This window comes from Triticum urartu, chromosome 3, assembly GCF_003073215.2.
Source record: "Triticum urartu cultivar G1812 chromosome 3, Tu2.1, whole genome shotgun sequence".
NCBI classification, from domain to species: domain Eukaryota; kingdom Viridiplantae; phylum Streptophyta; class Magnoliopsida; order Poales; family Poaceae; genus Triticum; species Triticum urartu.
Window position 1 is genome coordinate 363841152 of NC_053024.1, and position 27094 is coordinate 363868245.

A 27094-nucleotide genomic window follows, 5' to 3' on the forward strand; every position below is an offset into this window, starting at 1 on the left:
GTGAATCTCAGCCAGCAGTTCCTTTCCTTCATCGTGGCAGACACACTTCAATTTCACACCATTGGGCCATCTTCTGTACAGAGTGTCATCGAAAAATGATACATACTGGCCCTCCGGGCTACTTTCTCAGCATCATCTGGGTCACCGAGGAGTTCTCCGGTTTGGAGGAAGCGGACGATCTGCCTTGCCCAAGTTGGAGCCCGAGGCTCGGCAATGAGGACTAGCGACACCTCCTCGGCTGCGGGAGCACCAGCCTGGTTCGCGGGTTCCATTCTGTCACACCCTAGCTAGTTCATGCATTAGAGTGTTGCATCATGTCTACTTTTCCAGAAAACTGAAATGGGGATAGCAGAACCCCCAGCACCCCCTGGAAACAACTAGGGTTTACTAAAATTATTTTCAATGAACCTGAAATGCCCTTCTAAAAAGTCCACCCTTTTTGTTTTGGGTTAGAACCTCTGACAAAATGGGTTCACATTTTTCTAGGACACCTAAGGTCATTGGATTAAATCATTACCTATTTGCATTTGGGCATTGAAATGCTATAAAATATTTTAAATGCCCAAATAATTCTGGAAATAAGTGTGGGCTGTTGGAAATAATCTAAACGGAGCCCCTGATTATTTTCAGGATTTTTGAAGATGCCTAATTATTTTTAATAAAGCCACACAGTTGCAAAAAAGTAGAAAACAGAAATTAAAAGAGACGGAGGGAACTTACCTGGCCTCAGCCCACCAGCCGCCCCACCTGGCGGCCCAGCGCTGTGCTGGCCCATGCCAGCCAACTGCTTCATCCCCGCCAGGCAGGCACAGAGGAGACGCTGACGAGCGCGAGCTCGCCACGGCGCCACCTGCTTGCCGCCCATGCCCCTGGACACACGGGCAAGCCCCACGTCGCCGCCCCGACCCCGTGGACACCTCACTCGCTCCCCTGCCTCTCTCCCTCGCTCTCCCGCACCATGGCCGACGCTGCCGCGCCCGCGCCACTGTGAAACTCGCGTCCGCCGTCGTCCCCATGCCACGCTGCCATGCCCAATAGCTTCGCTATCATCGTCTCCATCGAGCAGCCCGAGCCCCGAGCGCTCGCACGCCCTGCTTCGTCCTCTTCGAGCTCGACTTCACCGAGCACCGCTCCAGATCCCCTTCGCCGTCACCGCCGTAACAGCTCGTCCCCAGCCGCGCCGTCTGCTCCTACGTGATCGGCGTGAGCTCCTGCACCTCCCCATCCTCTCTGTTCTCTCTCTCGAGCACCGTAGCGACTGCACGAAGCATCACCGCACGCGCCGCCGCCGAGCTCGTCGCTGACGTGACTCTGGCCACCCTCCGGCCACACCACTGTGTCCATCACACTCAACGCACTCGCAGGAACCCGTAGCACCACTCCACGTGCCTCGCCGTGTCCCGTAGCCTCAGGTTCAACCTCACCCGAGCTCCGGCAGCCACAAAGCTCGTCGCCGGTGAGATTTCCGGCCACCCCGAGCTCCACCACTGCCACCAAACGACGCGGTTCGTTCCCAGCTACGCGTAGATGGTCTCCGCCGTCCATTCGGTCCCCGGAGCACGAAACCCGCACTGCCCCGCCGCGTCTGGCCTTGCCGGAGGCTAAACACCGGCGAGTTTGACCCCGTTTGACCCTGGTTGACCCCGTGTGGGCCCAGGTTGACCCCCCTGAGTCTATGACAAGTGGGGCCGCTCTACTAATCAACTTAGATTAGTACTAACTAAATTTAGTTAGTTTAAATAACTACTAACACGGGGGTCCCACTGGTCAGGTTTGACCTGGACCGGCTCCGTTGACCGCTGACGTCACCATGACGCAATGCTGACGCGGTAATTCTATTATTGGAATTATTCTTATAAAGGAAATTCCAGAAAATACTACAAACTTCAAAAATTCATAACTTTTAATCTGTAACTCCGAATGCAAAGATTTATATATGAAATTTGATCAGAAAAATTCAATCTTTCCATCAGTAAAGGTTTCATGCATGACAGAACACTTTAACCTTGCTGTTTAGGTGAAACAAGCTAATGCACTTATATGACTTAATAACATAAGCTTCCATTTGAACCATTGATTCGAATAGACTCAAACCAACTTGTTTCACAATGCATTAGCCAGGACACCTCATATTGCCATGTCATAGCATGCATCATATTGTTGCATATTGCCATGTGATGATTGTGTTCTGTGGTGTCTTTCGTGGTAGGTTCTGCCTTCAAGGATATTCACGAGTATCCAACTGAAGGGCAGTACCCTACTACTACTCCATCAGGCAAGCAGCCCCATTGATCATATTGATAAAATCCCATGCTCTTGCTCCTCCTCTCATTTACTGCATTTAAGACAACAACGTTTCAAACCGCTGTGTGCTGCGGTAGTTGAACCCTTATCCTCTGCATGACCTGTCATTGCCATAGTAACTAGATGAAACCCACTAGCATGTGTAGGAGTTGATTGAGCCATGTATGTGTTTCCTACCTTGCTATGTCTGTTATGCTTAGCGTTGTGTTAGGTCTGGTTCATCTAGGTGATGGGCTAGAGTGAAATGATTACGTCGGTAATGTGAGGGTGTGTTGAACATGTTTGGTACGTAAAGGTATCGATGAGAGGCCATGTAGGAGTACATGGTGTGTTGTTTCATTGAGGTCGTCCCTAAGAACTGAGATCTGTATGCGTGATTTAAGATTCAGCTACTACCACACATTGGGCCCTGAAGTATGACCTCGCTCGACTTACTGATCCCTCTCGTCCTCTGTCCAGGAGTTGCAACTAGTTTCTGGTGTTTATAGGTTATGTGTTGGGGTCGTGCGTAGCGCTGACCCCAGGGGTGGGCTATGATGCGGTTGATACACCATGGCACGGTGTACCGAGTCGCCCGTTTGGTGTCTCGAGAACCCTGCACACATCGTTTGGGGCCGTTGAGGACACCCCGGCCTGATTTCCTTGCGGATGGAACCCGAATAGGCGATAAACCTGGACTAGAGACTTGTGCAGTTAGTCAGGTCGTGGTCTACACCCACGTCGGCTTTCGCTTGAAGTCTGCCGATCACATGTCGTGTGCAGATGCTAAGTGGTGGAAACATATGTGACGAAGTACACCCCTGCAGGGTATAAAACTATTCGAATAGCCGCGTCCGCGGTAAAGGACTACTTGGTCGCTTATACAGTTCATAGACCAGTTAATGGTTACTACTAAAAGACTCAAGATAAGTGTGAGTACCGAGGATGGCCCTCTTGTAGGATGACGAGGGAGGATCCATGGTGGATATTGTGTTGGTGTTTAGTGGACTCATGTGCGAAAACTATTTTACAAGTGGTGTCTCATAGGATAGCTTAGCCAAGAGTCAAAGCTGGCTTGCTACAATAACTCCACCACCTTCTTGAGAATGAGCATGTATAGTAGGATTTGTTGTAAGACTTGATGAGTACCTTTGTACTCATGTTGCTTTAATTACTGTTTTCAAACGACAACACCACCCCTTCCGACGGGTTTTACATAGACCTCGATGTCGATGAGTGACTTGCCACCCAGGTGGTGATTCTGGCCATGGAGGGCCCTATGTAGATAGACAGGCTTCGTCAAGCCTTCTTTCTTTCTAGTGTCTGTACTCAGACTAGTTTGCTTCCGCATGTGCTTGTATGCTTGTATGAATTGAGTGTCGGGTCATGTGACCCCTACCTGTATGAACATGTTATGTATGGCTCTCCGGAGCCTTTAAATAAAGTACTTGAGTTGTAGAGTTTTGTTGTGATGCCATGTTGTATTTACACATATCGACCATATTGTGTGTATGATTGAAATTCTTGGTATGTGTGGGATCCGACAATCTAGTTGTTTATCCTTGGCAGCCTCTCTTATGGGGAAATGTAGTCTAGTGCTTCCATGAGCCATAGTAGTCCGCTACGGCCCGGTTCACCGGAGTCCTGCTAGCCCAGCACTATTGCTCAGGACACTTGACTGGCCGGCATGTGTTTCACTTCATTCCTGTGTCTGTCCCTTCGGGGAAATGTCACGCGGTGACATCCGGAGTCTTGCCTAGCCTGCTACAGCCCGGCTTCCCGGAGTCCTGCTAGCCCAGTGCTACAGCCCGGATTCACACGCTGCTGACCGACATGCTCGATGTGATTCATGTATGCTTGTCCCCATAGGTTAGTGCCGCTTTGGGTTCACGACTATCCATGTCGGCCCGGGTTCTCTGTCATATGGATGCTAGCGACACTATCATATACATGAGCCAAAAGGCACAAATGGTCCCGGGCCATGGTAAGGCGACACCCGTGGGAATACCGTGCGTGAGGCCGCAAAGTGATATGAGGTGTTACTGGCTAGATCGATGTGACTTGGAATCAGGGTCCTGACACATTGGCCCGGCTGGAGGGGGTGGTCCGGCAGGCTGTGAGGAGTAGTTTCCAGTAGGGTCTCTACCGGGAGCAGATGGCTCAATCGGGAGAGGCTTACCGTAGTCCAACTTTCTCCATTTCCGGGCCATTCTGGTTGGTGATACGGAGGGTTGAGAGAGGTGGAGAACAAAAGTTCCTAGTTCCATAGGAAGCTTCTGCGCAGCACACTTTGACAGGTGATCAGCTATGTTATTTTCCGCACGGGGTTCGTGCTCTGTTTGCAACCCCTCAAAGCGCTCCTCTAACCTCCTCACTTCCTCAACGTATGCTTCCATCAATGGGCTTTGATAATCCTTGTTGACTTGTCTCACCACTAACTATTAATCTTCTCAAATAATCAGCTTCTTGATTCCCAATTGTGCTGCAATTCTGAGCCCGGCAAGGAGCCATTCATACTCAGACATATTGTTGGTGGCTTCTTCCCGGGCAAAGTGCATTTGTATGACGTACTTCAGGTGCTCCGGAGGGGGCAACAAGAAGCACGCCAGCTCCTGCACCTTGTAGGGAAAAAGCACCATCAAAATACGTAATCCATTTTTGGGGTGATTCCTTGCCGCGGAGAGCTGTTTCTGTTGCTCCTCATCACGGGTTGGCGTCCATTCTACAATAAACTCTGCCAGCGCCCTTCTTTGAATGGTTGAAGTGCTCTCAAACTTCAAACCAAAGCTAGATAACTACAAAGCCGACACCACTATTCTGCTAGTAGCCTTAGGGTTTCGGAGTATCCTCTGCAACGGAAAACGAGTAACAACCATGATCTCATGGGCTTGGAAGTAGTGGCGCAGTTTCCTTAAGGCCATGACGAGGCCAAAGATCAACTTTTGCACACCATAGTACCTCAATCTTGCCCCTTGCAACAAGGAGCTGACGAAGTACACTGGGCGTTGCACCAATTTCTTCCTTGCCACATCCTTGGGGTTGCTCTAGTTGTCATGCTTACTATTTTTCTGATCCTCTTCTGACTCTACCGCGGTCTGGCCGCTCTCTGCTTCATCCACTTCTCGCCGTGCTACCAAGGCTGCATTGACCACTTGGTCGGTTGCCGCATAGTAAAGCAGTAACGTCTCTCGAGGTTTGGGTGCAACCTAGGTAGGCACAGATGAAATGTAAGCCTTCAACTCTTGCAAGGTTGTATCTACTTTCAGGGTCCACTTCATAGGCCCTGCCTTCTTCAAAATTTTGAAGAACGACAGGGCACGCTCGGCAGACTTGGAAATGAATCTTCTTAGCGTGGCAACGCATCCCGTGAAGCGCCTCACATCCTTAACTGTCCTTGGCGCTTGGATCTGCTCAATGGCCTTGATCTTGTCAAGGTTGGCTTCAATCCCCCGATGGGACACGAAGAATCCAAGTAGCTTGCCGGAAGGAACACCGAACACACACTTCTCCAAGTTAAGCTTCAAGTTGATCTTGCACAAATTAGCAAATGTCTCCTACAAATCAGGATAAGTGTGGCCTTATCCTTGGTCTTGACCACAATGTCACCCATATAGGCTTCTATTTTTCTGTGTAGTTGTGGCTCAAAACCGACCTAGACTACTCTTGCAAAAGTAGACCCGACACTCTTTAATCCGGAAGGCATGCGGACAAAACAGTATGTACCACATGGAGTGATGAATGATGTTTTCTCCTCATCTTCTTTGGACAAGAAGATCTGGTGATATCCAGAGTAAGCATCAAAAAAGGAGAGCAGATCGCCCCTTGAAGTAGAATCCACAATCCGATTGATGCGCGGCAAGGGGAATGGGTCCTTTGGGTAAGCCTTATTGGGATATGTGAAATCAATGCAAAGCCTCCGTTTCCCATTCGCCTTCCAAACTACGACTGGGTTTTCTAACCATGTAGGGTGCAGTACTCCTTTGACCAATCTAGCTACCTCTAACATCTTGATTTACACGGCAATGAACTATTGCCGCTCCAAGGCTTGCTTCCTAACTCTCTGCTTGACGGGTCGGGCATGTGGGCAGACAGCAAGGTGGTGCTCCCACAGGAAACACCAGGGATATCAGATGGTTGTCAGTTAAACACATCGATATTCTCCCACAGGAAGGCAATGAGCGTGCTTTCCTAGTTGTCGTCAAGGGTGGCGCTAATGGTGAAAGTACCATCAACACCAGCCAGCCTTGCCAGGACCTCTTCACTTGGGGTGCTGCAACCTTGGATATCTTGCCGTTGGACCACTCCGGCACGTCGTGAATGGGTGCCGTGCACTCGGAGGGGGCACGCTTCTCAGACTCCTTGCTGGAGGTCCTACAATCCCTCTTCTTTTCTTTGCTTTCCATGGCAGGGACCGTTGATGTCGCAGCCTCTGCTGCGACGGCATCCCAATACATCCTGCCCACATAGATGATTGCATCCTTCTCATCTGATGGGATGGTGATGACTCCCAACGGCCCAGACATCTTCAAGGTGTTGTAAGCATAATGGGATGTTGCCATGAACTTGGTCAAGGCTGGTCGTCCGAGAATCCCATTATACGGTAGGGGGAGCTCAACCACATCAAACACAATCTTCTCAGTCCTATAGTTCAGCTCTCCCCAAACGTCACCAACAACTAATCTTGTCTTGAATTGGTAAAAGTGCCACTTTATGGTTAATGAAGGTATTGTCTTGGGGCATAAAGTTTCTGAAAGAGGTATCGAAGTTGATAAAGCCAATGTTGATGCTATTGAAAAGATGCCATGTCCCAAGGACATTAAAGGTATAAGAAGTTTCCTTGGTCATGCCGGTTTTTATAGGAGGTTCATTAAGGACTTCTTGAAAATTTCTCGGCCTCTGGCTAATTTATTACAAAAAGATATACCATTTGTTTTTGATGATGATTGTGTACAAGCATTTGAAGTACTTAAGAAGCATTTATCTCTGCACCTATTGTCCAGCCACCTGATTGGAATTTACCGTTTGAAATTATGTGTGATGCTAGTGATTATGCTGTAGGTGTTGTTCTAGGACAAAGAGTTGATAAGAAATTAAATATTATTCGATATGCTAGTAAAACCCTAGACAATGCTCAAACAAATTATGCTACTATTGAAAAAGAATTCTTAGCGGTTGTATTTGCTTGTGATAAGTTCAGACCTTATATTGTTGATTCTAAAGTAACTATTCACACTGATCATGCTGCTATTAAATATCTTATGGAAAAGAAAGATGCTAAACCTCCTTGGAAACACCAGGGATATCAGATGGTTGTCAGTTAAACACATCGATATCCTCCCACAGGAAGGCAATGAGCGTGCTTTCCTAGTTGTCGTCAAGGGTGGCGCTAATGGTGAAAGTACCATCAACACCAGCCAGCCCTGCCAGGACCTCTTCACTTGGGGTGCTGCAACCTTGGATATCTTGCCGTTGGACCACTCCGGCACGTCGTGAACGGGTGCCGTGCACTCGGAGGGGGCACGCTTCTTAGACTCCTTGCCGGAGGTCCTACAATCCCTCTTCTTTTCTTTGCTTTCCTTGGCAGGGACCGTTGATGTCGCAGCCTCTGCTGCGACGGCATCCCGATACATCCTGCCCACATAGATGATTGCATCCTTCTCATCTGATGGGATGGTGATGACTCCCAATAGCCCAGGCATCTTCAAGGTGTTGTAAGCATAATGGGATGCTGCCATGAACTTGGTCAAGGCTGGTCGTCCCAGAATCCCATTATACGGTAGGGGGAGCTCAACCACATCAAACACAATCTTCTCAGTCCTATAGTTCAGCTCTCCCCAAACGTCACCAACAACGCAATCTTTCCCTTGGGACGGCTCCTGTCGGGACTGACTCCTTGAAACGTGCTGGTAACCTCCAGCTCTTCCTCTCCTATCTGAAGCTTGTTAATAACTACTGGGGAAATCAGATTCAACCCGGCCCCGCCATCCACTAACATCTTTCCGACCTTGAGGTTGTGAATTGTTGGGGAAACCAACAACGGCAAACACCCTACCGCGGTGGTGTGGCAAGGGTGGTCCTCCTCATCAAAGACGATGGGCGTGCGGTACCATTTGAGCAGCTTCCGGGCCTCTAGCGCTAGCTCCACAGCATTGACCTCTCGTGCCCATCGCTTGAGCTGGCGATATGCAAGGACGCACCCCCATCAATGCATAAGGCGTCAGTGGCCCTCTGAAATTCCTGCTCACGGGTTTCCTCTTCATCCCCTCCATCACTCAAATCATCACAGGTTTCCTTCTCTTGGCCCCTGGCAGGTTTTCCTTGGTTCCGAAAGGGTTTGCCGGGACGGTTTGCTTCACCGCCTCGGCCCTTTCCGCCAGCAGCATTCTGCCCTTTCTCCTTACCATGCTTATCATACTTTGCTCTCTATCTCTTGACAAGCTGCTCAACTTGATAACATTCATGGAGGTCGTGGCCCTTGGTCCGGTGCATCTTGTAGTACGGCCCTTCACCTTTCCCGGCTTTCTCCCTGGCAGTGGTTTCCCAGCAGGCAGTGCACGTGGCAACTTCCTTGCCGGGAGCCTCAGCTTTGGCCTTGTTGCCGGTACTAGGAGCGCCAGAACCTTCCACAGTCATCACTGTTAGGATAAAGGATCATCCTAAAGCTTCAACTATAGTTCATAAAAGCAATATTAAAACATATACACCTCCTGAGCAAGTTAAAGTTGAACCTAATATTGCTATTGTTAAAGATCTCTTGTCTGATAATATAGATGGGCATGTTATTTATTTCTATGATGAAACTGCTAGAATTGCTAAACCCCGTGATAAAGATAAACCTAGACCTGTGGTAGGCATGCCTCTTATTTCTGTTAAAATAGGAGATCATTATTATCATGGCTTATGTGATATGGGTGCTAGTGCTAGTGCAATACCTTATTCCTTATACCAAGAAGTTATGCATGATATTGCACCTACTGAGATGGAAGAAATTGATGTTACAGTTAAACTTGCCAATAGAGATACTATTTCACCGATGGGAATTGTTAGAGATGTTGAAGTCTTGTGTGGGAAAACTAAATATCCTGCTGATTTTCTTGTTCTTGGTTCCCCACAAGATAGCTTTTGTCCCATTATATTTGGTAGACCCTTCCTGAACACTGTAATGCTACCATAGATTTCAAAAGGGATGTTGTTAGTATCGGTTTAGATGTTATGACTCATGAATTTAATTTTTCTAAATTTAGTAGACAACACCGCGAAGAAGAATTACCTAGTAAGGATGAAATTATTAGTCTTGCTTCTATTGCCATACCTCCTAGTGATCCTTTAGAACAATATTTGCTAGACCATGAAAATGATATGTTTATGAATGAAAGAAGGGAATTAGATGTAGTATTCTTTAAATAGGAACCTATTCTGAAAAACAATTTGCCTGTTGAAATCCTAGGGGATCCTCCTCCACCCAAGGGTGATCCCGTGTTTGAGCTTAAACCGTTACTTGATACTCTTAAATATTCTTATCTTGACGAGAAAAAAGATATATCCTGTTATTATTAGTGCTAACCTTTCAGAACATAAAGAAGAGAGATTATTGAAAACTCTGAAGAAGCACCGTGCTGCTATTGGGTATACTCTTGATGATCTTAAGGGCATTAGTCCCACTCTATGTCAACATAAAATTCATTTGCAAGAAGATGCTAAACCAGTTCGTGATCATCAACGCCGGCTGAATCCTAAAATGAAAGAAGTGGTAAGAAAGGAAATACTAAAGCTCCTTGAGGCAGGTATAATTTACCCCGTTGCTGATAGTCAATGGGTAAGCCCTGTCCATTGTGTCCCTAAGAAGGAAGGTATTACTGTTGTTCCTAATGATAAAGATGAATTGATTCCTCAAAGAATTATCACAGGTTATAGGATGGTAATTGATTTTCGCAAATTAAATAAGGCTACTAAAAAGGATCACTACCCCTTACCTTTTATTGATCAAATGCTAGAAAGATTGTCCAAACATACACATTTTTTCTTTCTAGATGGTTATTCTGGTTTCTCTCAAATACCTGTGTCAGCCAAAGATCAATCAAAGACTACTTTTACATGCCCTTTTGGTACTTTTGCTTATAGACGTATGCCTTTTGGTTTATGTAATGCACCTGCTACCTTTCAAAGATGCATGATGGCTATATTCTCTGATTTTTGTGAAAAGATTTGTGAGGTTTTCATGGACGACTTTTTCGTCTATAGATCTTCTTTTGATGATTGCTTGAGCAACCTTGATCGAGTTTTGCAGAGATGTGAAGAAACTAATCTTGTCTTGAATTGGTAAAAGTGCCACTTTATGGTTAATGAAGGTATTGTCTTGGGGCATAAAGTTTCTGAAAGAGGTATCGAAGTTGGTAAAGCCAATGTTGATGCTATTGAAAAGATGCCATGTCCCAAGGACATCAAAGGTATAAGAAGTTTCCTTGGTCATGCCGGTTTTTATAGGAGGTTCATTAAGGACTTCTTGAAAATTTCTCGGCCTCTGGCTAATTTATTACAAAAAGATATACCATTTGTTTTTGATGATGATTGTGTACAAGCATTTGAAGTACTTAAGAAAGCATTTATCTCTGCACCTATTGTCCAGCCACCTGATTGGAATTTACTGTTTGAAATTATGTGTGATGCTAGTGATTATGCTGTAGGTGTTGTTCTAGGACAAAGAGTTGATAAGAAATTAAATATTATTCGATATGCTAGTAAAACCCTAGACAATGCTCAAACAAATTATGCTACTACTGAAAAAGAATTCTTAGCGGTTGTATTTGCTTGTGATAAGTTCAGACCTTATATTGTTGATTCTAAAGTAACTATTCACACTGATTATGCTGCTATTAAATATCTTATGGAAAAGAAAGATGCTAAACCTAGACTTATTAGATGGGTTCTCTTGCTACAAGAATTTGACTTACATATTGTTGATAGAAAGGGAGCTGAGAACCCCGTTGTAGACAACTTTTCTAGGTTAGAAAATGTGCTTGATGACCCACTTCCTATTGATGATAGCTTTCCTGATGAGCAATTAAATGTCATAAATGCTTCTTGTACTGCTCCATGGTATGCTGATTACGCTATACATTGTTGCTAAGTTTATACCACCTAGTTTCACATACCAGCAAAAGAAAAAGTTCTTATATGATTTGAGGCATTACTTTTGGGATGACCCACATCTTTATAAAGGAGTAGATGGTGTTATTAGACATTGTGTACCTGAGCATGAACAGGAACAGATCCTACGCAAGTGTCACTCCGAAGCTTACGGAGGACACCATGCTAGAGATAGAACTGCATATAAGGTACTGCAATCTGGTTTTTATTGGCCTACTCTCTTCAAGCATGCCCGTAAGTTTGTCTTATCTTGTGATGAATGTCAAAGAATTGGTAATATTAGTAGACGTCAAGAAATGGAATTGAATTATTCACTTGTTATTGAACCATTTGATGTTTGGGGCTTTGACTATATGGGACCTTTTCCTTCCTCTAATAGATATACACATATTTTAGTTGCCGTTGATTACGTTACTAAGTGGGTAGAAGCTATTCCAACTAGTAGTGCTGATCATAACACTTCTATTAAAATGCTTAAAGAAGTTATTTTTCCAAGATTTGGAGTCCCTAGATATTTAATGACTGATGGTGGTTCACATTTTATTCATGGTGCTTTCCGTAAAATGCTTGCTAAATATGATGTTAATCATAGAATTGCATCTCCTTATCACCCTCAGTCTAGTGGTCAAGTAGAATTGAGTAATAGAGAACTCATATTAGTTTTGCAAAAGACTGTTAATAGGTCTAGAAAGAATTGTTCCAAGAAACTTGATGATGCATTATGGGCCTATAGAACTGCATATAAAAATCCTATGGGTATGTCTCCGTATAAAATGGTCTATGGAAAAGCATGTCACTTACCTCTCGAACTAGAACACAAGGTTTATTGGACTATTAAAGAACTTAATTATGATTTTAAACTTGCCGGTGAGAAGAGGTTATTTGATATTAGCTCACTTGATGAATGGAGAACCCAAGCCTACGAAAATGCCAAGTTGTTTAAAGAAAAAGTTAAAAGATGGCATGACAAAAGGATACAAAAGTGTGAGTTTAATATAGGTGATTATGTATTGCTATACAACTCTCTTATAAGATTATTTGTAGGAAAACATCTCTCTAAATGGGAAGGTTCTTACGTTATCGAGGAGGTCTACCGTTCCGGTGCCATAAAAATCAACAACTTCGAAGGCACAAATCCGAAGGTGGTGAACGGTCAAAGAATCAAACACTATATCTCAGTTAATCCCATAAATGTTGAAACCGATGTTATTGAAACCCTAACCCCGGAGGAATACATAAGGGACACTTTCCGGAACGTTTCAGACTCCGAAAGGAATAGGTATGTGGTACGGTAAGTAAACCAACTCCAAAACAGTTTTTAAGGCAATATTTCTCTGTTTTGGAATATTTAGAAAAATAGAAAATTAAGCAGCGGTCCGGGAAGGACATGAGGGCTCCATGAGGGTGGAGGGCGCGCCCTACCCTACTGGGCGCGCCCCCCTACCTCGTGGGCACCTCGTGTGCTCTCCGGACTCCGTTTTCATACACGACACGTATTTTGGTCGGTAAAAATTCATTATATAATCTCCCGGGGGTTTTGACTCCTGTATCACGCAAATATCTCTTGTCTTTGTTTTGAGTTGTCCTATTGCAGACAAAGCAACATGTCGTCCCAGGATTCGGAAGGAGAAAGCTACGTGGCTGATTACCTTGCAGATCCTAAGGTTTATGGGGATGTGCAGCATTGCGGTTGGACTACGAAAGAAGAAGAGGACTATGAACCCAAGGGAAAGGTGGAGATGAGCTCAGATGAAGATGAAGTCCCACTACCTCAACCTGGGGACATGCATGTGGAGTTCAAAAAGTCAAGCCTCCCGAATAGGGTAAAGAAACCTAAGATCGAGTTTATCCCTTTTCGCCTCTTGCAAGAGAACAAACAGGAACTATGCAAAAAGATACTGAGCTTGGAGCAGGAGATCGAGGACCTATGGGACCAAAATTCTGTCCTCAAGCGCAAATTAAGGAAGGAGTCTACGCCATCAACAAAATCACCACCGTCTCCACCAACAAAGAAGAATTGAGTATCTGGTATGGGCCCTCAACTTGGCAACTGCCAAGCTTGGGGGAGTGCCCCGGTATCATATCACCATCACTTTTATCTTTACTGTTTTTCTTAGTTCGATCCTTTTGGTAATATCTTGATCTAGTAGAATAAAAGTTCTTAGTATGATCTAGTTGTGAGTTTTGCTTTATCATCCTTCTATGTAATCGAGTCTGTGAGCTATATAATAAAGATTAGTGTTGAGTTAAGGGCTTGATTATTTTGCCATGATCCTAAGTGAATAAAAGAAAAGAGAAAGAAATAAAAAGAAACAAAGAGATCATGTGAGTCTTATGGAGAGTAATGAGCTCACATAGAAAGAGTATGATGAATAAAAGTTGTTGAGGGTTGACAAACACAGTTTTGGTCATCGTTGCAATAAATAAGAAGTAATAAAGAAAGAGAGGTCTTCACATATAAATATACTATCTTAGACATCTTTTATGATTGTGAGCACTCATTAAAATATGGCATGCTAAAGAGTTGATGTTGGACAAGAAATACAACGTAATGGGTTATGTTTTCTAACGTCTGAGATGAATTATATTGTATTGGACCTTCCAACATGATGAGCTTGCCTTTCCCCCTCATGCTAGCCAAATTCATTGCACCAAGTAGAGTCCACCATATCTACCTATACTTGTGCTTCCAAATACCCTTAAACCAGTCTTGTGAGCACTCATTAAAATATGGCATGCTAAAGAGATGAATTATACTTGTGCTTCCAAATACCCTTAAACCAGTCTTGCAATAAGAGTCCACCATATCTACCTATGGATTGAGTAAGATCCACCAAGTAAGATCCACCATAAAAATTGCTCTTTAAATAAGTATGATTGATTGGTGTGGGGAAATAAGCTTTATACGATCATGTGATATGGAAGTAATAAAAGCGACGGACTGCATAATAAAGGTCCATATCACAAGAGGCAATATAAAGTGATGTTCTTTCGCATTAAGATTTTGTGCATCCAACCATAAAAGCGCATGACAACCTCTGCTTCCCTCTGCGAAGCGCCTATCTTTTACTTTTGTCTCCTACATTGCATAAGAGTCATGGTGATTTTCACTCTTCCTTTTTACACTTTATCCTTTGGCAAGCACAACATGTTGGAAAGATCCTGGTATATATGGCTAATTGGATGTGAGTTTTCATGAATTATTACTGTTGACATTACCCTTGAGGTAAAACGTTGGGAGGCAAAACTATAAGCCCCTATCTTTCTGTGTGTCCGATTAGAACTCCATACCCATAAGTATTGCGTGAGTGTCAGCAATTGTGAAAGATTATATGATAGTTGAGTATGTGGACTTGCTGAAAAGCTCTCATACTTGATAAATTGTAGTTGCTTCAATGACTGAGATTGTAGTTTGTTAGTTTTCAATGAAGTTTAAGATTCATACTTGATATTGTGATTGAATTATTACTCTAGCATTAGATATCATATGACAAGAATTATATAAGTTGTTGTTCTAAGAATGATCATGATGCCCTCATGTCCGTATTTTATTTTTATCGAAACCTCTATCTCTAAACTTGTGGACATATTTTTTGATTTCGGCTTTTCTCTTGAGGACAAGCGAGGTCTAAGCTTGGGGGAGTTGATACATCCATTTTGCATCATGCTTTTATATCGATATTTATTGCATTATGGGCTGTTATTACAAATTATGTCACAATACTTATGCCTATTCTCTCTTATTTTACAAGGTTTACATAAAGAGGGAGAATGCTGATAGCTGGGATTCTGGGCTGGAAAAGGAGCAAATATTAGAGACCTATTCTGCACAACTCCAAAAGTCCTAAAACTTCACGGAGGATGTTTTCCAAATATATAAAAAATACTGAGAGCAAGAACTTCACCATGGGGGCCACACCCTGCCCACGAGGGTGGGGGCGCGCCCCCTACCTCGTGGGCCCCCTGGTGGCCCACCGGTGACCATCTTATGTTATATGGAGTCTTTCGATGGGAAAAAATCATAAGCCATCTTCTCGGACGAAACTCCGGCGCCACGAGGCGGAACCTTGGCGGAACCAATCTAGGGCTCTAGCGGAGCTGTTTTGCCGGGGAAACTTCCCTCCCGGAGTGAGAATTCATCGCCATCGTCATCACCAACGCTCCTCTCACTGGGAGAGGGCCATCTCCATCAACATCTTCATCAGCACCAACTCATCTCAAAACCCTAGTTCATCTCTTGTATTCAATTCTTGTCTCCAAGTCCGGGATTGGTGCTAGTAGGTTGCTAGTAGTGTTAATTACTCCTTGTAGTTGATGCTAGTTGGTTTATTTGGTGGAAGGCCATATGTTCAGATCCTATATGCATATTAATACCCCTCTGATTATGAACATGTTTATGCTTTGTGAGTAGTTACTTTTGTTCCTGAGGACATGGGAGAAGTCTTGCTATTATTAGTTATGTGAATTTGTTATTCGTTCGATATTTTGATGAGATGTATGTTGTCTCTCCTCTAGTGGTGTTATGTGAACGTCAACTACATGACACTTCACCATTATTTGGGCCTAGAGGAAGGCATTGGGAAGTAATAAGTAGATGATGGGTTGCTAGAGTGACAGAAGCTTAAACCCTAGTTAATGCGTTGCTTCGTAAGGGGCTGATTTGGATCCATATGTTTCATGCTATGGTTAGGTTTACCTTAATACTTTTGTTGTAGTTGCGGATGCTTGCAATAGAGGTTAATCATAAGTGGGATACTTATCCATGTATGGGCAGTACCCAAGCACCGGTCCATCCACATACCAAATTATCAAAGTACCGAACGCGAATCATATGAACGTGATGAAAACTAGCTTGACGATATTCCCATGTGTCCTCGGGAGCGCTTTACATCCTATAAGAGTTTGTCCAGGCTTGTCCTTTGCTACAAAAAGGGTTTGTCCACCTTGCTGCACCTTATTTACTTTTGTTACTTGTTGCTCGTTACAAATTATCTTATCACAAAACTATCTGTTACCACTTATTTCAGTACTTGCAGAGAATACCTTGCTGGAAACCGCTTATCATTTCCTTCTGCTCCTCGTTGGGTTCGACACTCTTACTTATCAAAAGGACTACAATAGATCCCCTATACTTGTGGGTCATCAGATGGCTAGGCCGAAGGGCCGGACTTCTTCTTCTTCTTGGGTGCCATGGTCGATGGCGTCGTTGAAGATGAAGATGGTGATGAAGATGACGTGCCGCGCATGATTTCAGGTTCGCACAAGCGGGCCCCCTACCTGGCGCGCCAAAGATGTCGCGGGATATCTGCGGCAACCTATGGGACCAGGCGACCCCTTGCTGGTTCGGCGGGGGACATCGTGTTGCACAAAGAGCAGACTAGCATGCCGCAGCACGGCAGAGAGCACATAAGCAATTTACTCAGGTTCGGGCCGCCTCAAGGCGTAAGACCCTACTCCAGCTTTGGTGAATTGATGGTGGAAATGAACGTGGTGTTGCATGGTACACTTGCCCGGCAAGGCCTGCCTCAGGGCTACGATGACCACAATCGTATGGTGTCTTGGGTTTGTCAAGTTTCCAACCCTCTAATCCCTCCTACGATTGTCATGAGCCTCCTTTTATAGATTAAGGGGTTACCACAATGGCAAAATAGTCATTGCCCACTGACATGATAGAAAACAGTGCTATCATACGTAACTCTGCGGGCTGGCAGGGCGCATTAAATGCACCGCTCAATCTCACATCACTAGCTACCCGGCAAGGCCTGCCTAGCTTATCTTGCCAGCTTCGCATCTGTTCTCTTGATACATCGCTGGACGGGTGTCACCTGTGGGTTTCTTCTATAGGAGTTGGCTGCCATGTGGCAAATGCTGCCACTTAATCACCTTGCAGCTTGGCACTGCACTGATTGATGACGTGGGTCACACTTGTGCGGTTGGCGGGGTGGTTCAGGCCCCGCAAGCCCCCGCAGGCACTGTCGGGGAGTATTGGTTGCTTGTTTTAGGTGGTGGCCTGGCCCCTTGCCGGGCTCGCCTCCCCAGCGAGGGAGGCCCTTCTCTTGCCGATGTCATGTTCCTTTGGCTCAATCTTGATCTCTCTGAGCTGCATGCTGGTTCTTCAAGTCTCTTGGTTCTTCAACCTCTGACTAAAGTTGTTCCTCCAATCTTGATCTGGTGCCTGTGCATAGTTGGGAAACATACTCGGGGTCTGTTGCACCGACACATTGCGATTGTGAAGATTCGTTCAACTACGTTGGTTCGTCTACTTCATGGATTCGATCTTCTTCCTTGTGAGATTTCAGGCAAGATGATCTTCACCTTGGATACCATTACTATCTTTGCCTTGCTAGCTGTCTCAATGATATCACTATGTCGCGCTACCTACCACTTGCTTTTCAAGCCTCCCAAATTGCCATGATATCCTCTAACCTTTTCACCATCCCAGCAAACCGTTGTTTGGCTATGTTACCACTTTGTTCAGCCCCTCTTATAGTGTTGCTAGTTGTAGGTGCAGTTGTAGGTTTTTCCATGTTGGGACATGGATATCATGGGATATCACAATATCTCTTATTTAATTAATGCATCTATATACTTGGTAAAGGATGGAAGGCTTGGCCTTTTGCTCGGTGTTTTGTTCCACTCTTACCGCCCTTGTTTTCGTCATACCAGTTGAGGGAGTCCTGGATTAGGGGTTCTCCGGACAGCCGGACTATATCCTTTGGCCGAACTGTTGGACTGTGAAGATACGAGATTGAAGACTTCGTCCCGTGTCCGGATGGGACTCTACTTGGCGTGGAAGGCAAGCTAGGCAATACGGATATGTATATCTCCTCCTTTATAACCGACCTTGTGTAACCCTAGCCCCCTCCGGTGTCTATATAAACCGAAGGGTTTTAGTCCATAGGAAAACATACAATCATACCATAGGCTAGCTTCTAGGGTTTAGCCTCTTTGATCTCGTGGTAGATCTACTCTTGTAATACTCATATCATCAAGAACAATCAAGCAGGACATAGGATTTTACCTCTATCAAGAGGGCCCGAACCTGGGTAAAACATCGTGTCCCCTGCCTCCTGTTACCATCCGCCTTAGACGGACAGTTCGGGACCCCCTACCCGAGATCCACTGGTTTGACACCGACATTGGTGCTTTCATTGAGAGTTCCACTATGTCATCACCATAAGGCTTGATGGATCCTTCGATCATCGCTAGTGATGCAGTCCACGGTGAGGATTTCCTCCCCGGACATATCTTCATATTCGACGGCTTCGCACTGCGGGCCAATTCGCTTGGCCATCTGGAGCGGATTGAGAGCTACGCCCCTGGCCATCAGGTCAGATTTGGAAACTTGAACTACACGGCCGACACCCGCGGAGACTTGATCTTCGATGGATTTGAGCCCATGTTGGACGTGTCGTACAGTCTTGATGAGCATGACGTAACTCTGCCATCAGACAGTATTCGGGGGATCGCATCCACAGCTACTCCGTCCATCAATCCGGAGCAAGTCGCGCCATCCGAGAGCGGAGGGATGGACCCCGCCATGGAAGTCGCACTCTCAGTGGCGATAGAGCCAGATACTGACTTCACCCCTTACGAGAGCCGTGTCGCCAAACCACTGGATTCATCTACGACCACGGACTCCGAGCCGCTCATATCCGTGCCCGTCGAATCCGACTAGGTGCCGATCATGGAGTTCACCTCCGCGGACATCTTTCAGCACTCACCCTTCGGGGATCTGGTAAATTCTTTAAGGTCTCTCTCCCTGTCAGGAGAACCTTGGCCAAACTATGTCTAGCTAGAATGGGATGCGGGTGACGAGGAAATTCGCTGCCCACCCACCACCCACTTAGTAGCCATTGTCGACGACTTAACCAACATGCTCGACTTTGGCTCCAAAGACTTCGACGGTATGGACGACGAAGCCGTAGATGAACAGGATCCACCACCCTCAGGGCACTAGACTGCCACCTCATCATATGATATATACATGGTGGACACCCCCAAGGAAGCAAATGGCGATGAGAAGACGGAGGATGACCCCTCCAAGAAGCAACCCAAGCGGCAACATCAGCGGCGCCGCTCTAAGCCCCGCCGTAGCAAGAACAGTGATAATAATAGTCCATGCGAATCTGGAAGAGATGACAACTGCACCACCCCGGTGGCAGAAAGTGATCAAGTTGCAAACTGCAAACATAGTGCGGATCCGACATCCGAACACGATGACACCAAAGATAAGCCTCATCAATCCCCATCTAGGGAAGAAAGCAGTCCGGACGAAGATGCACCCGTCATCCCGAAAACATACTTGGAGCAAGAGAACCTCCGCAGAAGGCTTACGGCCACAGCGAGAAGCCTGAAGAAACAAAAGAAAAGGCTCAAGGTCGCACAAGATACGCTTAACAGCAATTTGAACAAAGTAACAAAGTATGGTGGAAGTTACCATCCAAAAAGCTACCCAAAGCGCAAGCTATTACCGGAATTCGACGATGAGGCCTTAGAGCCCATACAGCCAAAAAGTGATATGACCAACCGGCCGGATCCACCACCCTGTGAACACGATAGAGCGGCTAACAAAGTCACGCATAAGTCAACACACGATCTACGTGAGAACTTGCGTCAAAAATCTGGCGCGACCATATCTATCTACGGATCTAGGAAGCGCGCTACGGTACACAACCAACAACGAATACTACAACCGTCCGAACACCATGGCACATCCCAATATAGGGGTGCCGCACACCCCTTATGTTTCACTAATGAGGTGTTGGATCATGAATTCCAGAGGGATTCAAACCGGTGAACATAGAGGCGTACGACGGAACAACAGACCCTGGAGTCTGGATAGAGGACTTCATCCTCCACATCCATATGGCTCGTGGAGATGATCTCCATGCCATTAAATACTTTCCCCTCAAGCTCAAAGGGCCATCTAGGCACTGGCTGAAAAGCCTCCCCGAAAACTCAATTGGAAGTTGGGAGGAGCTCGAGGACGCTTTCCGGGCCAATTTTCAAGGGACTTATGTCCAACCTCCGGATGCAGACGATTTAGGTCATATAATCCAACAGTCCAGAGAGTCCGCCCGAAAGCTTTGGAACAAGTTTCTCACCAAGAAGAACCAAATTGTTGACTGTCCGGACGCCGAAGCCTTAGCAGCTTTCAAACACAGCGTCCGAGACGAATGGCTCGTCAGACACCTCGGTCAAGAAAAGCCGAGAACAATGGCAGCCTTAACAAGCCTCATGACCCGCTTTTGTGCGGGCGAGGACAGCTGGTTCGCCCGTAGTAGCACCAGTGACCCAAGCACATCCGAAGTCAGGGATGGCATTGGTAAACCACGACACAACAAAAACAAACGTCGAAATAAAGAAGGTAGCCCAGATAACACGGCGGTAAACGCCGGATTCAGGGGCTCTCGACCAGGTCAGCGGAAAAAGCCTTTCAAGGGAAGCATAGAAGGACAATCTGGCCTAAACAAAATTCTTGACAAACTCTGTCAGATTCACGGCACCCCAGACAAACCTGCAAACCATACCCACAGAGAATGTTGGATCTTCAAGCAGGCCGGTAAGCTAAACGCCGAACACAAAGGAGAAGAAACACCAAGCAAAGACGAGGATGAACCTCGCCAGCAAAGCGCCGGAGGACAGAAAAAGTTCCCACCGGAGGTTAAAATAGTAAACATGATCTAGGAGACAAAGGGGAGAAGCAATCACGCGACCCGATGCACGCGCACCATAAAGCCCGTCACCACTAGGCTCAACCCCTGGTTGGCCTGCCCGATCACTTTTGATCGTAGGGATCACAATACAAATATCTGGCGCGAAGGACTGACGGCCTTGGTGTTAGACCCAATAATTAACGGGTACCATTTCACAAGGGTGCTAGTGGACGGCGGCAGTGATCTAAATCTGATATATCAGGACACAGTCCGCAAAATGGAGATAGACCCGACACAAATAAGCCGCAGTAATACTACCTTCAAGGGAGTAATACCAGGCCAAGAGGCCCACTGCACGGGCTCTCTACTACTAGAGGTGGTATTCGGTTCTCCCGATAACTTCCGAAGTGAAACGTTGACTTTTCACATCGCTCCATTCCGAAGTGATTTTCATGCACTACTCGAAAGGGAGGCTTTCACTCGTTTTAATGCAATACCGCATTATGCTTTTCTCAAGCTCAAGATGCCCGGTCCATGAGGCGTAATTACAGTTAGCGGACATACCAACCGTTCTTCACGTACGAATGATGTAACGCCCTCGATGCGGCTATATCTCCCACGTGTCGAAGCACGACTTAGAGGCATAACCGCAATGAAAGCAATGTCTCAAGTGAGGTAATCTTCACACAACCCAAGTAATACAATAGGGGAAAAAGATACATAGTTGGCTTACAGTCGCCACTTCACACAATTACATGAATAAAGCATTACAACATCCAAATACAATCAAGGTTCGACTACAGAATCAAAATAAAAGAAGAACCCCAAATGCGACAAAGGTCCCCGATCGACCCCAACTAGGCTCCACTACTGATCTACTAGAACGGAACAACACAAAGGACAAGATCTCCATCGAGCTCCTCCTGAGCTTGGTTGTGTCATATGCACGGACTCATCGGCACCTGCAAGCTGGTTTTGGAAGTATCTGTGAGCCACGGGGACTCAGCAATCTCGCACCCTCGCGATCAAGACTATTTAAGCTTATGGGTAAGGTAAAGGTATGAGGTGGAACTGCAGCAAGCGACTAGCATAATATGGTGGCTAACATACGCAAATGAGAGCGAGAAGAGAAAGCAAAGGACGGTCGATAAAAGTATGATCAAGAAGTGATCCTATAACAACCTACATCAAGCATAACTCCAACACCGTGTTCACTTCCCGGACTCCGCCGGAAAGAGACCATCACAGTAACACACGCGGTTGATGTATTTTAATTAAGGTCAATTTTAGGTTTTCTACAACTGGACGTTAACAAATTCCCATCTGCCCATAACCGCGGGCACGGCTTTCGAAAGTTCAAATCCCTGCAGGGGTGTCCCAACTTAGCCCATTACAAGATCTCACGGTCAACGAAGGAATAGACCTCCTCCCGAGACATTCCGATCAGACTCGGTATCCCGGTACAACAAGACATTTCGACAGGGTAAAACTAAACCAGCAACACCACCCGAATGTGCCGACAAATCCTGATAGGAGATGCACATATCTCTTTCTCAGGGCACACTCAGATGAGCGCTCCATACAACTAAAACCAAACCTCGAGTTTCCCCGAGGGGGCGCTGCACAGGACTCTAGTTTGGACCAACACTCAGAGGAGCACTGGCCCGGGGGTAAAATAATGATAACCCTCAGGAGCGCGACTCCCAAGGGAAAAGAAAAGGCTAGGTGGCAAATGGTAAAACCAATGTTGGGCATTGCTGGAAGAGCTTTACTTAAGGCGAACTATCAAGGGGTTCCCATAATAGCCCAACCGCGTAAGGAACGCAAAATCCGGGAACATAACACCGATATGACGGAAACTAGGGCGGCAAGAGTGGAACAAAACACCAGGCATAAGGCCGAGCCTTCCACCCTTTACCAAGTATATAGATGCATTAATTAAATAAGATATATTGTGAGATCCCAACAAGTAAACCTGTTCCATCAAGGAACAACATCTCCATGTTCCAACAAGGAACAAACTTCAATCTTCAGCTGCAACTAACAACGCTATAAGAGGGGCTTAGCAAAGCGGTAACATAGCCAAACAATGGTTTGCTAGGACAAGGTGGGTTATAGTATTGGTTCATCAATATGGGAGGCATGACAAGCAAGTGGTAGGTATCGCAGCATAGGCATAGCAAAAGAGCGAGCAACTAAGCAAGCAAAGATAGAAGTGATTTCGAGGGTATGATCATCTTGCCTGAAATCCCGCAAGGAAGAAGAACGAGTCCATGAAGAAGACAAACGGACGTAGTCGAACGGTTCCTCACAAACACGACGTTATCGGAACCAACCCGAAGAAGAAACACCAGAAAGAAGCACACAACATAGTGAACAACCACCACATGAACATGGCATGATGCACAATCAAGTATGATGCATGTCCGGTTTAATGAAGCATGGCATGGCCAAAATGCACAAACAATTCTACAAATTAAGTGGAGCACAATATGCAACGAGTTGCATATTGACGGAACACCACATGACTTATTTAGTTCTCTCTCGGTTATGTTCCCAACAATATTAAATGTTATTAAGCATGGCAAGAGGTGAAGCATAATAAAACTATCTAATCTAGGCAAGGTTAAATGAGGCCGGAACAACAAAACAACAAGTCCAGAAACTCCTCATGTGCATATATTAGGTTTGGTACTGTTCTGCCCTAAACACAGTTTTAGAGTTGTTAAACATGGAAAACAAGTAGACCATGTTAAACTAGGCAAAATTCTACCCCATTTACATATAAAGATTATTTAATTCGGAGCTACGGTTATAAAGTTATGAAATAAATCATTTTAACATGGCATATGAGCAAAATTAATGCAAACAGCAGTTTAAACATTTTAAACATGGATGGAAAAGACATATTATTAAACTAGATGAAATTCTAAGCATTTTACATATTTAAACCATTTTAATCCGAAGCACGGTTCAAGAGTTATTAATGCATGAACATGGAGGGGTAATCTGTAAAACTGGAGTCTCAGGAATAAGAAGCTAAAATCGCTACTGGGAAATAAAAACACGCTGGGCCGAACCCAGTCGCGGGCCTAATAGGAACAGGTGCTGGGAGGGGGATTTCTCACCATGGGCTATGGCCCAGGTCGGTGGAAGAGGACAATGCAGGACGCAGCAGGCTGAGGCCCACTCGGATGTATGCAGGCCGAGCGATCTGGCACGGGAGGCCGAACGAGGCCGGGTCAACGAAGCCGGCCGAACGCGTCGTCTACCTCCTTCGAAAGGAACAGAGGCGAGGCAGAGGGCCATGGCGCGGCGACTTCAGACGAGGGGACGGCAAGGTGTTGCTGGGACGGCGGGATCTGGCGGGTCTGTGTGCGGGGATGGAGCTCCAGCGGCGCGAGGATGTTCTTCGGCTCGGTGGCGCGTGGTGCTCGTTGCAGAAGAGGGCGACTGCAGTGAGGCAGAGGAACGTTCGAAGCTCCTGCAGGGCGGGCGTCCATGGCATCCCTAATGGAGGTGGCCACCGGCGGCAGCGCTCCGTTAACGAAGCTTCTCCTTGACGCCGGCGGGGTTGTAGGTGAACTCCTGTACCTGGTACAGGGAGAGAACGAGGGGTGAGGTAGAGAGGAGAGAAGCAGGGAAGGAAACGGAGAGTGGGAGAGCAGGGAGAGGGGCGACCAGGTCCTGGACGTGGTCGCCGGCAGCCGAGTCGACAGAGGGCGCGGCCTGCGGCGGCCTGCGAGGTCGAGGCCTCGATCCAACCTGGATCGAGCGCTGTCTGGTGGTTGGAAGGATGGATGGATCGGGAAGGCAGGGGAGGCCCTGATTGGAGCGACGGAGAAAACGAGGTGGACGAGGGGACCAGGGAGGATCCCGATGTGGGAGTTGGCAAGTGGCGGCGCGAGGAGGATGGATGGGAGAGCTTTCCTTGATTTTAGGGTTGGACTGATACATATATAGCAGGTGGATATTAGGTTAGGGGCTATCTCGACCCTACGATCGCAAACGGACGATCGCGGATAAAATAGCTAGGGAGTCCAAATAAGAAAACGGAGACGTTTTGTAGATGTTTGGGGATGTTCTGGATCCAACGGTGACGACTGCCCGGGTCGGGTCCGGGACAATTTCGGACGCGCACGTGAGGGGTTCGATGCACTGTGCAGAGAGGGTTTCGGACCGTGCGGTCGCATCGGACAACTCCAGAAGTGAAGAGGGGAAGGAGGATGGACTAGGTGGGCTGTGGTGAGACTGCGAGGGGGAGAAGAGAGAGAGAGCCCGGCATCTGTTTCCGGAGTCCGAAAACGTCCGACGTTAGACCGACTATAATGTCGCTATAGTTATCCGTTGGGGCGTCAAACGGACTCTGAATGCGATGAAATTTGACAGGCGGTCTATCTACACTAAAATAAGACCACACGCCAACTTTCAACCCATTCCGAGAACATTTTCCGGCCACTTATAAAATACTATTTCGGACATGCCGCGGGCGCGTGCAAGTGTGGTTGGACTCAGAACGGACAACGGAAGGAAGGGAGACCTGGACGGATGCAAGTTTTGAAAACATGATGATGCAATGCACATGATGACATGATAAAATGCAACATGCAAGCGAATGACATGGCAACGACGACGAATAACTGGAGGACACCTGGCACATCGGTCTCGGGGCGTTACAACACTCCACCACTACGAGAGGACCTCGTCCCGAGATCTAGAATGGCACCGGAGGGGAAAACGGAAGAGAAAGAGAAGTGGTAACACTATGTTGCTTCTTTGACAAACGAGTGAGACCAAAGAACCTTGAAAAGGTTAAGCCATTACGAGAAAAAGAATAATGGAGATGACAAATTTGAAAACACTCTGTTAGAAAAGAGGGACAAAGAACATTGCGAAAAACCTTGAGGTTGAAGGGCAAGATGTATATTGAAACCACTCCGGTTAAAACAAGATAGAGAACGATTAAGAATGATATAATTTGAGCAGCACTCCGTCTAAGAAGGGAGGCAAAACTTGGCAGAATGGGAAAAATTCAAAAAGCAGGCATGACACTCCGGTTAAAAGGATAAGGACGAAAAGAACACGATCCTGACAAAACAAGAAGATGGGTTGCAGAGAGCAACATCACAATGCCTCCGGAACGAAAGAATAGAATATAGATAATTGAAATAAAAGAATGGAGAAGAAAATGCCAACTTCTACCACAAAAGAACTTGAAAAGGTATCCTTAGGAGTAGGGTCGAACGAAGTTGTTGGAAACACAACAACGAAAAGATAAGCTTGATATGGTCTTATGGAATACATCTCAAATTATGAGGTGACAACCTGCCACTCACGGGAAAAAGAATTGGATTGGTATGAGCAAGGAGACAAGAAAATATTTCACCGGGAGGTTAAAAGAAGAACTTGGTTCACTTATGAGCACCATAGATAGCAACAATCCTTAGGGAAAGCTTTAGGTGAAATATAACCCAAGATAACTCCAAAGAAGAGATTGATGGATTTAAAATACCTCATTCCTAACAACATGTGAATCATGAAACATGAACCCTAATTATCAAGAATGACATAATACCACCTCGAATGATACGATTGAAAGAATTGCATTTTAAAATGCAAGATAAAGAATACTTGAGTTCCTCTGAAAAGAATCTTGATGAGAACTTGGAGAAGGGATATAAATCCTTGATGAACCATTATATAGAGCCTCTGTGAAGAACTCCGGTTAAAAGAATGATCACAAAGAAGTGAAGGATGAAAAGAATAAGGTTGAAACCTTGCAATGATTAGATGAAGCTTGCGACGAGATAAAAGAGAGATCTTGAAACTCCGGGAAAAGAAAAAGCTGAACACAATTGGAATCAAGAAGTTGATGCACCTCCGGAATAAGGAATTAATCACTTGGATGAACAAGAATAAGAATTACGTTATGCTTATCCTTCACCAATTTAAATTGATGACCAGCAGTGGATTTGACATACTACTTATTCTCGTAGCAACGATTA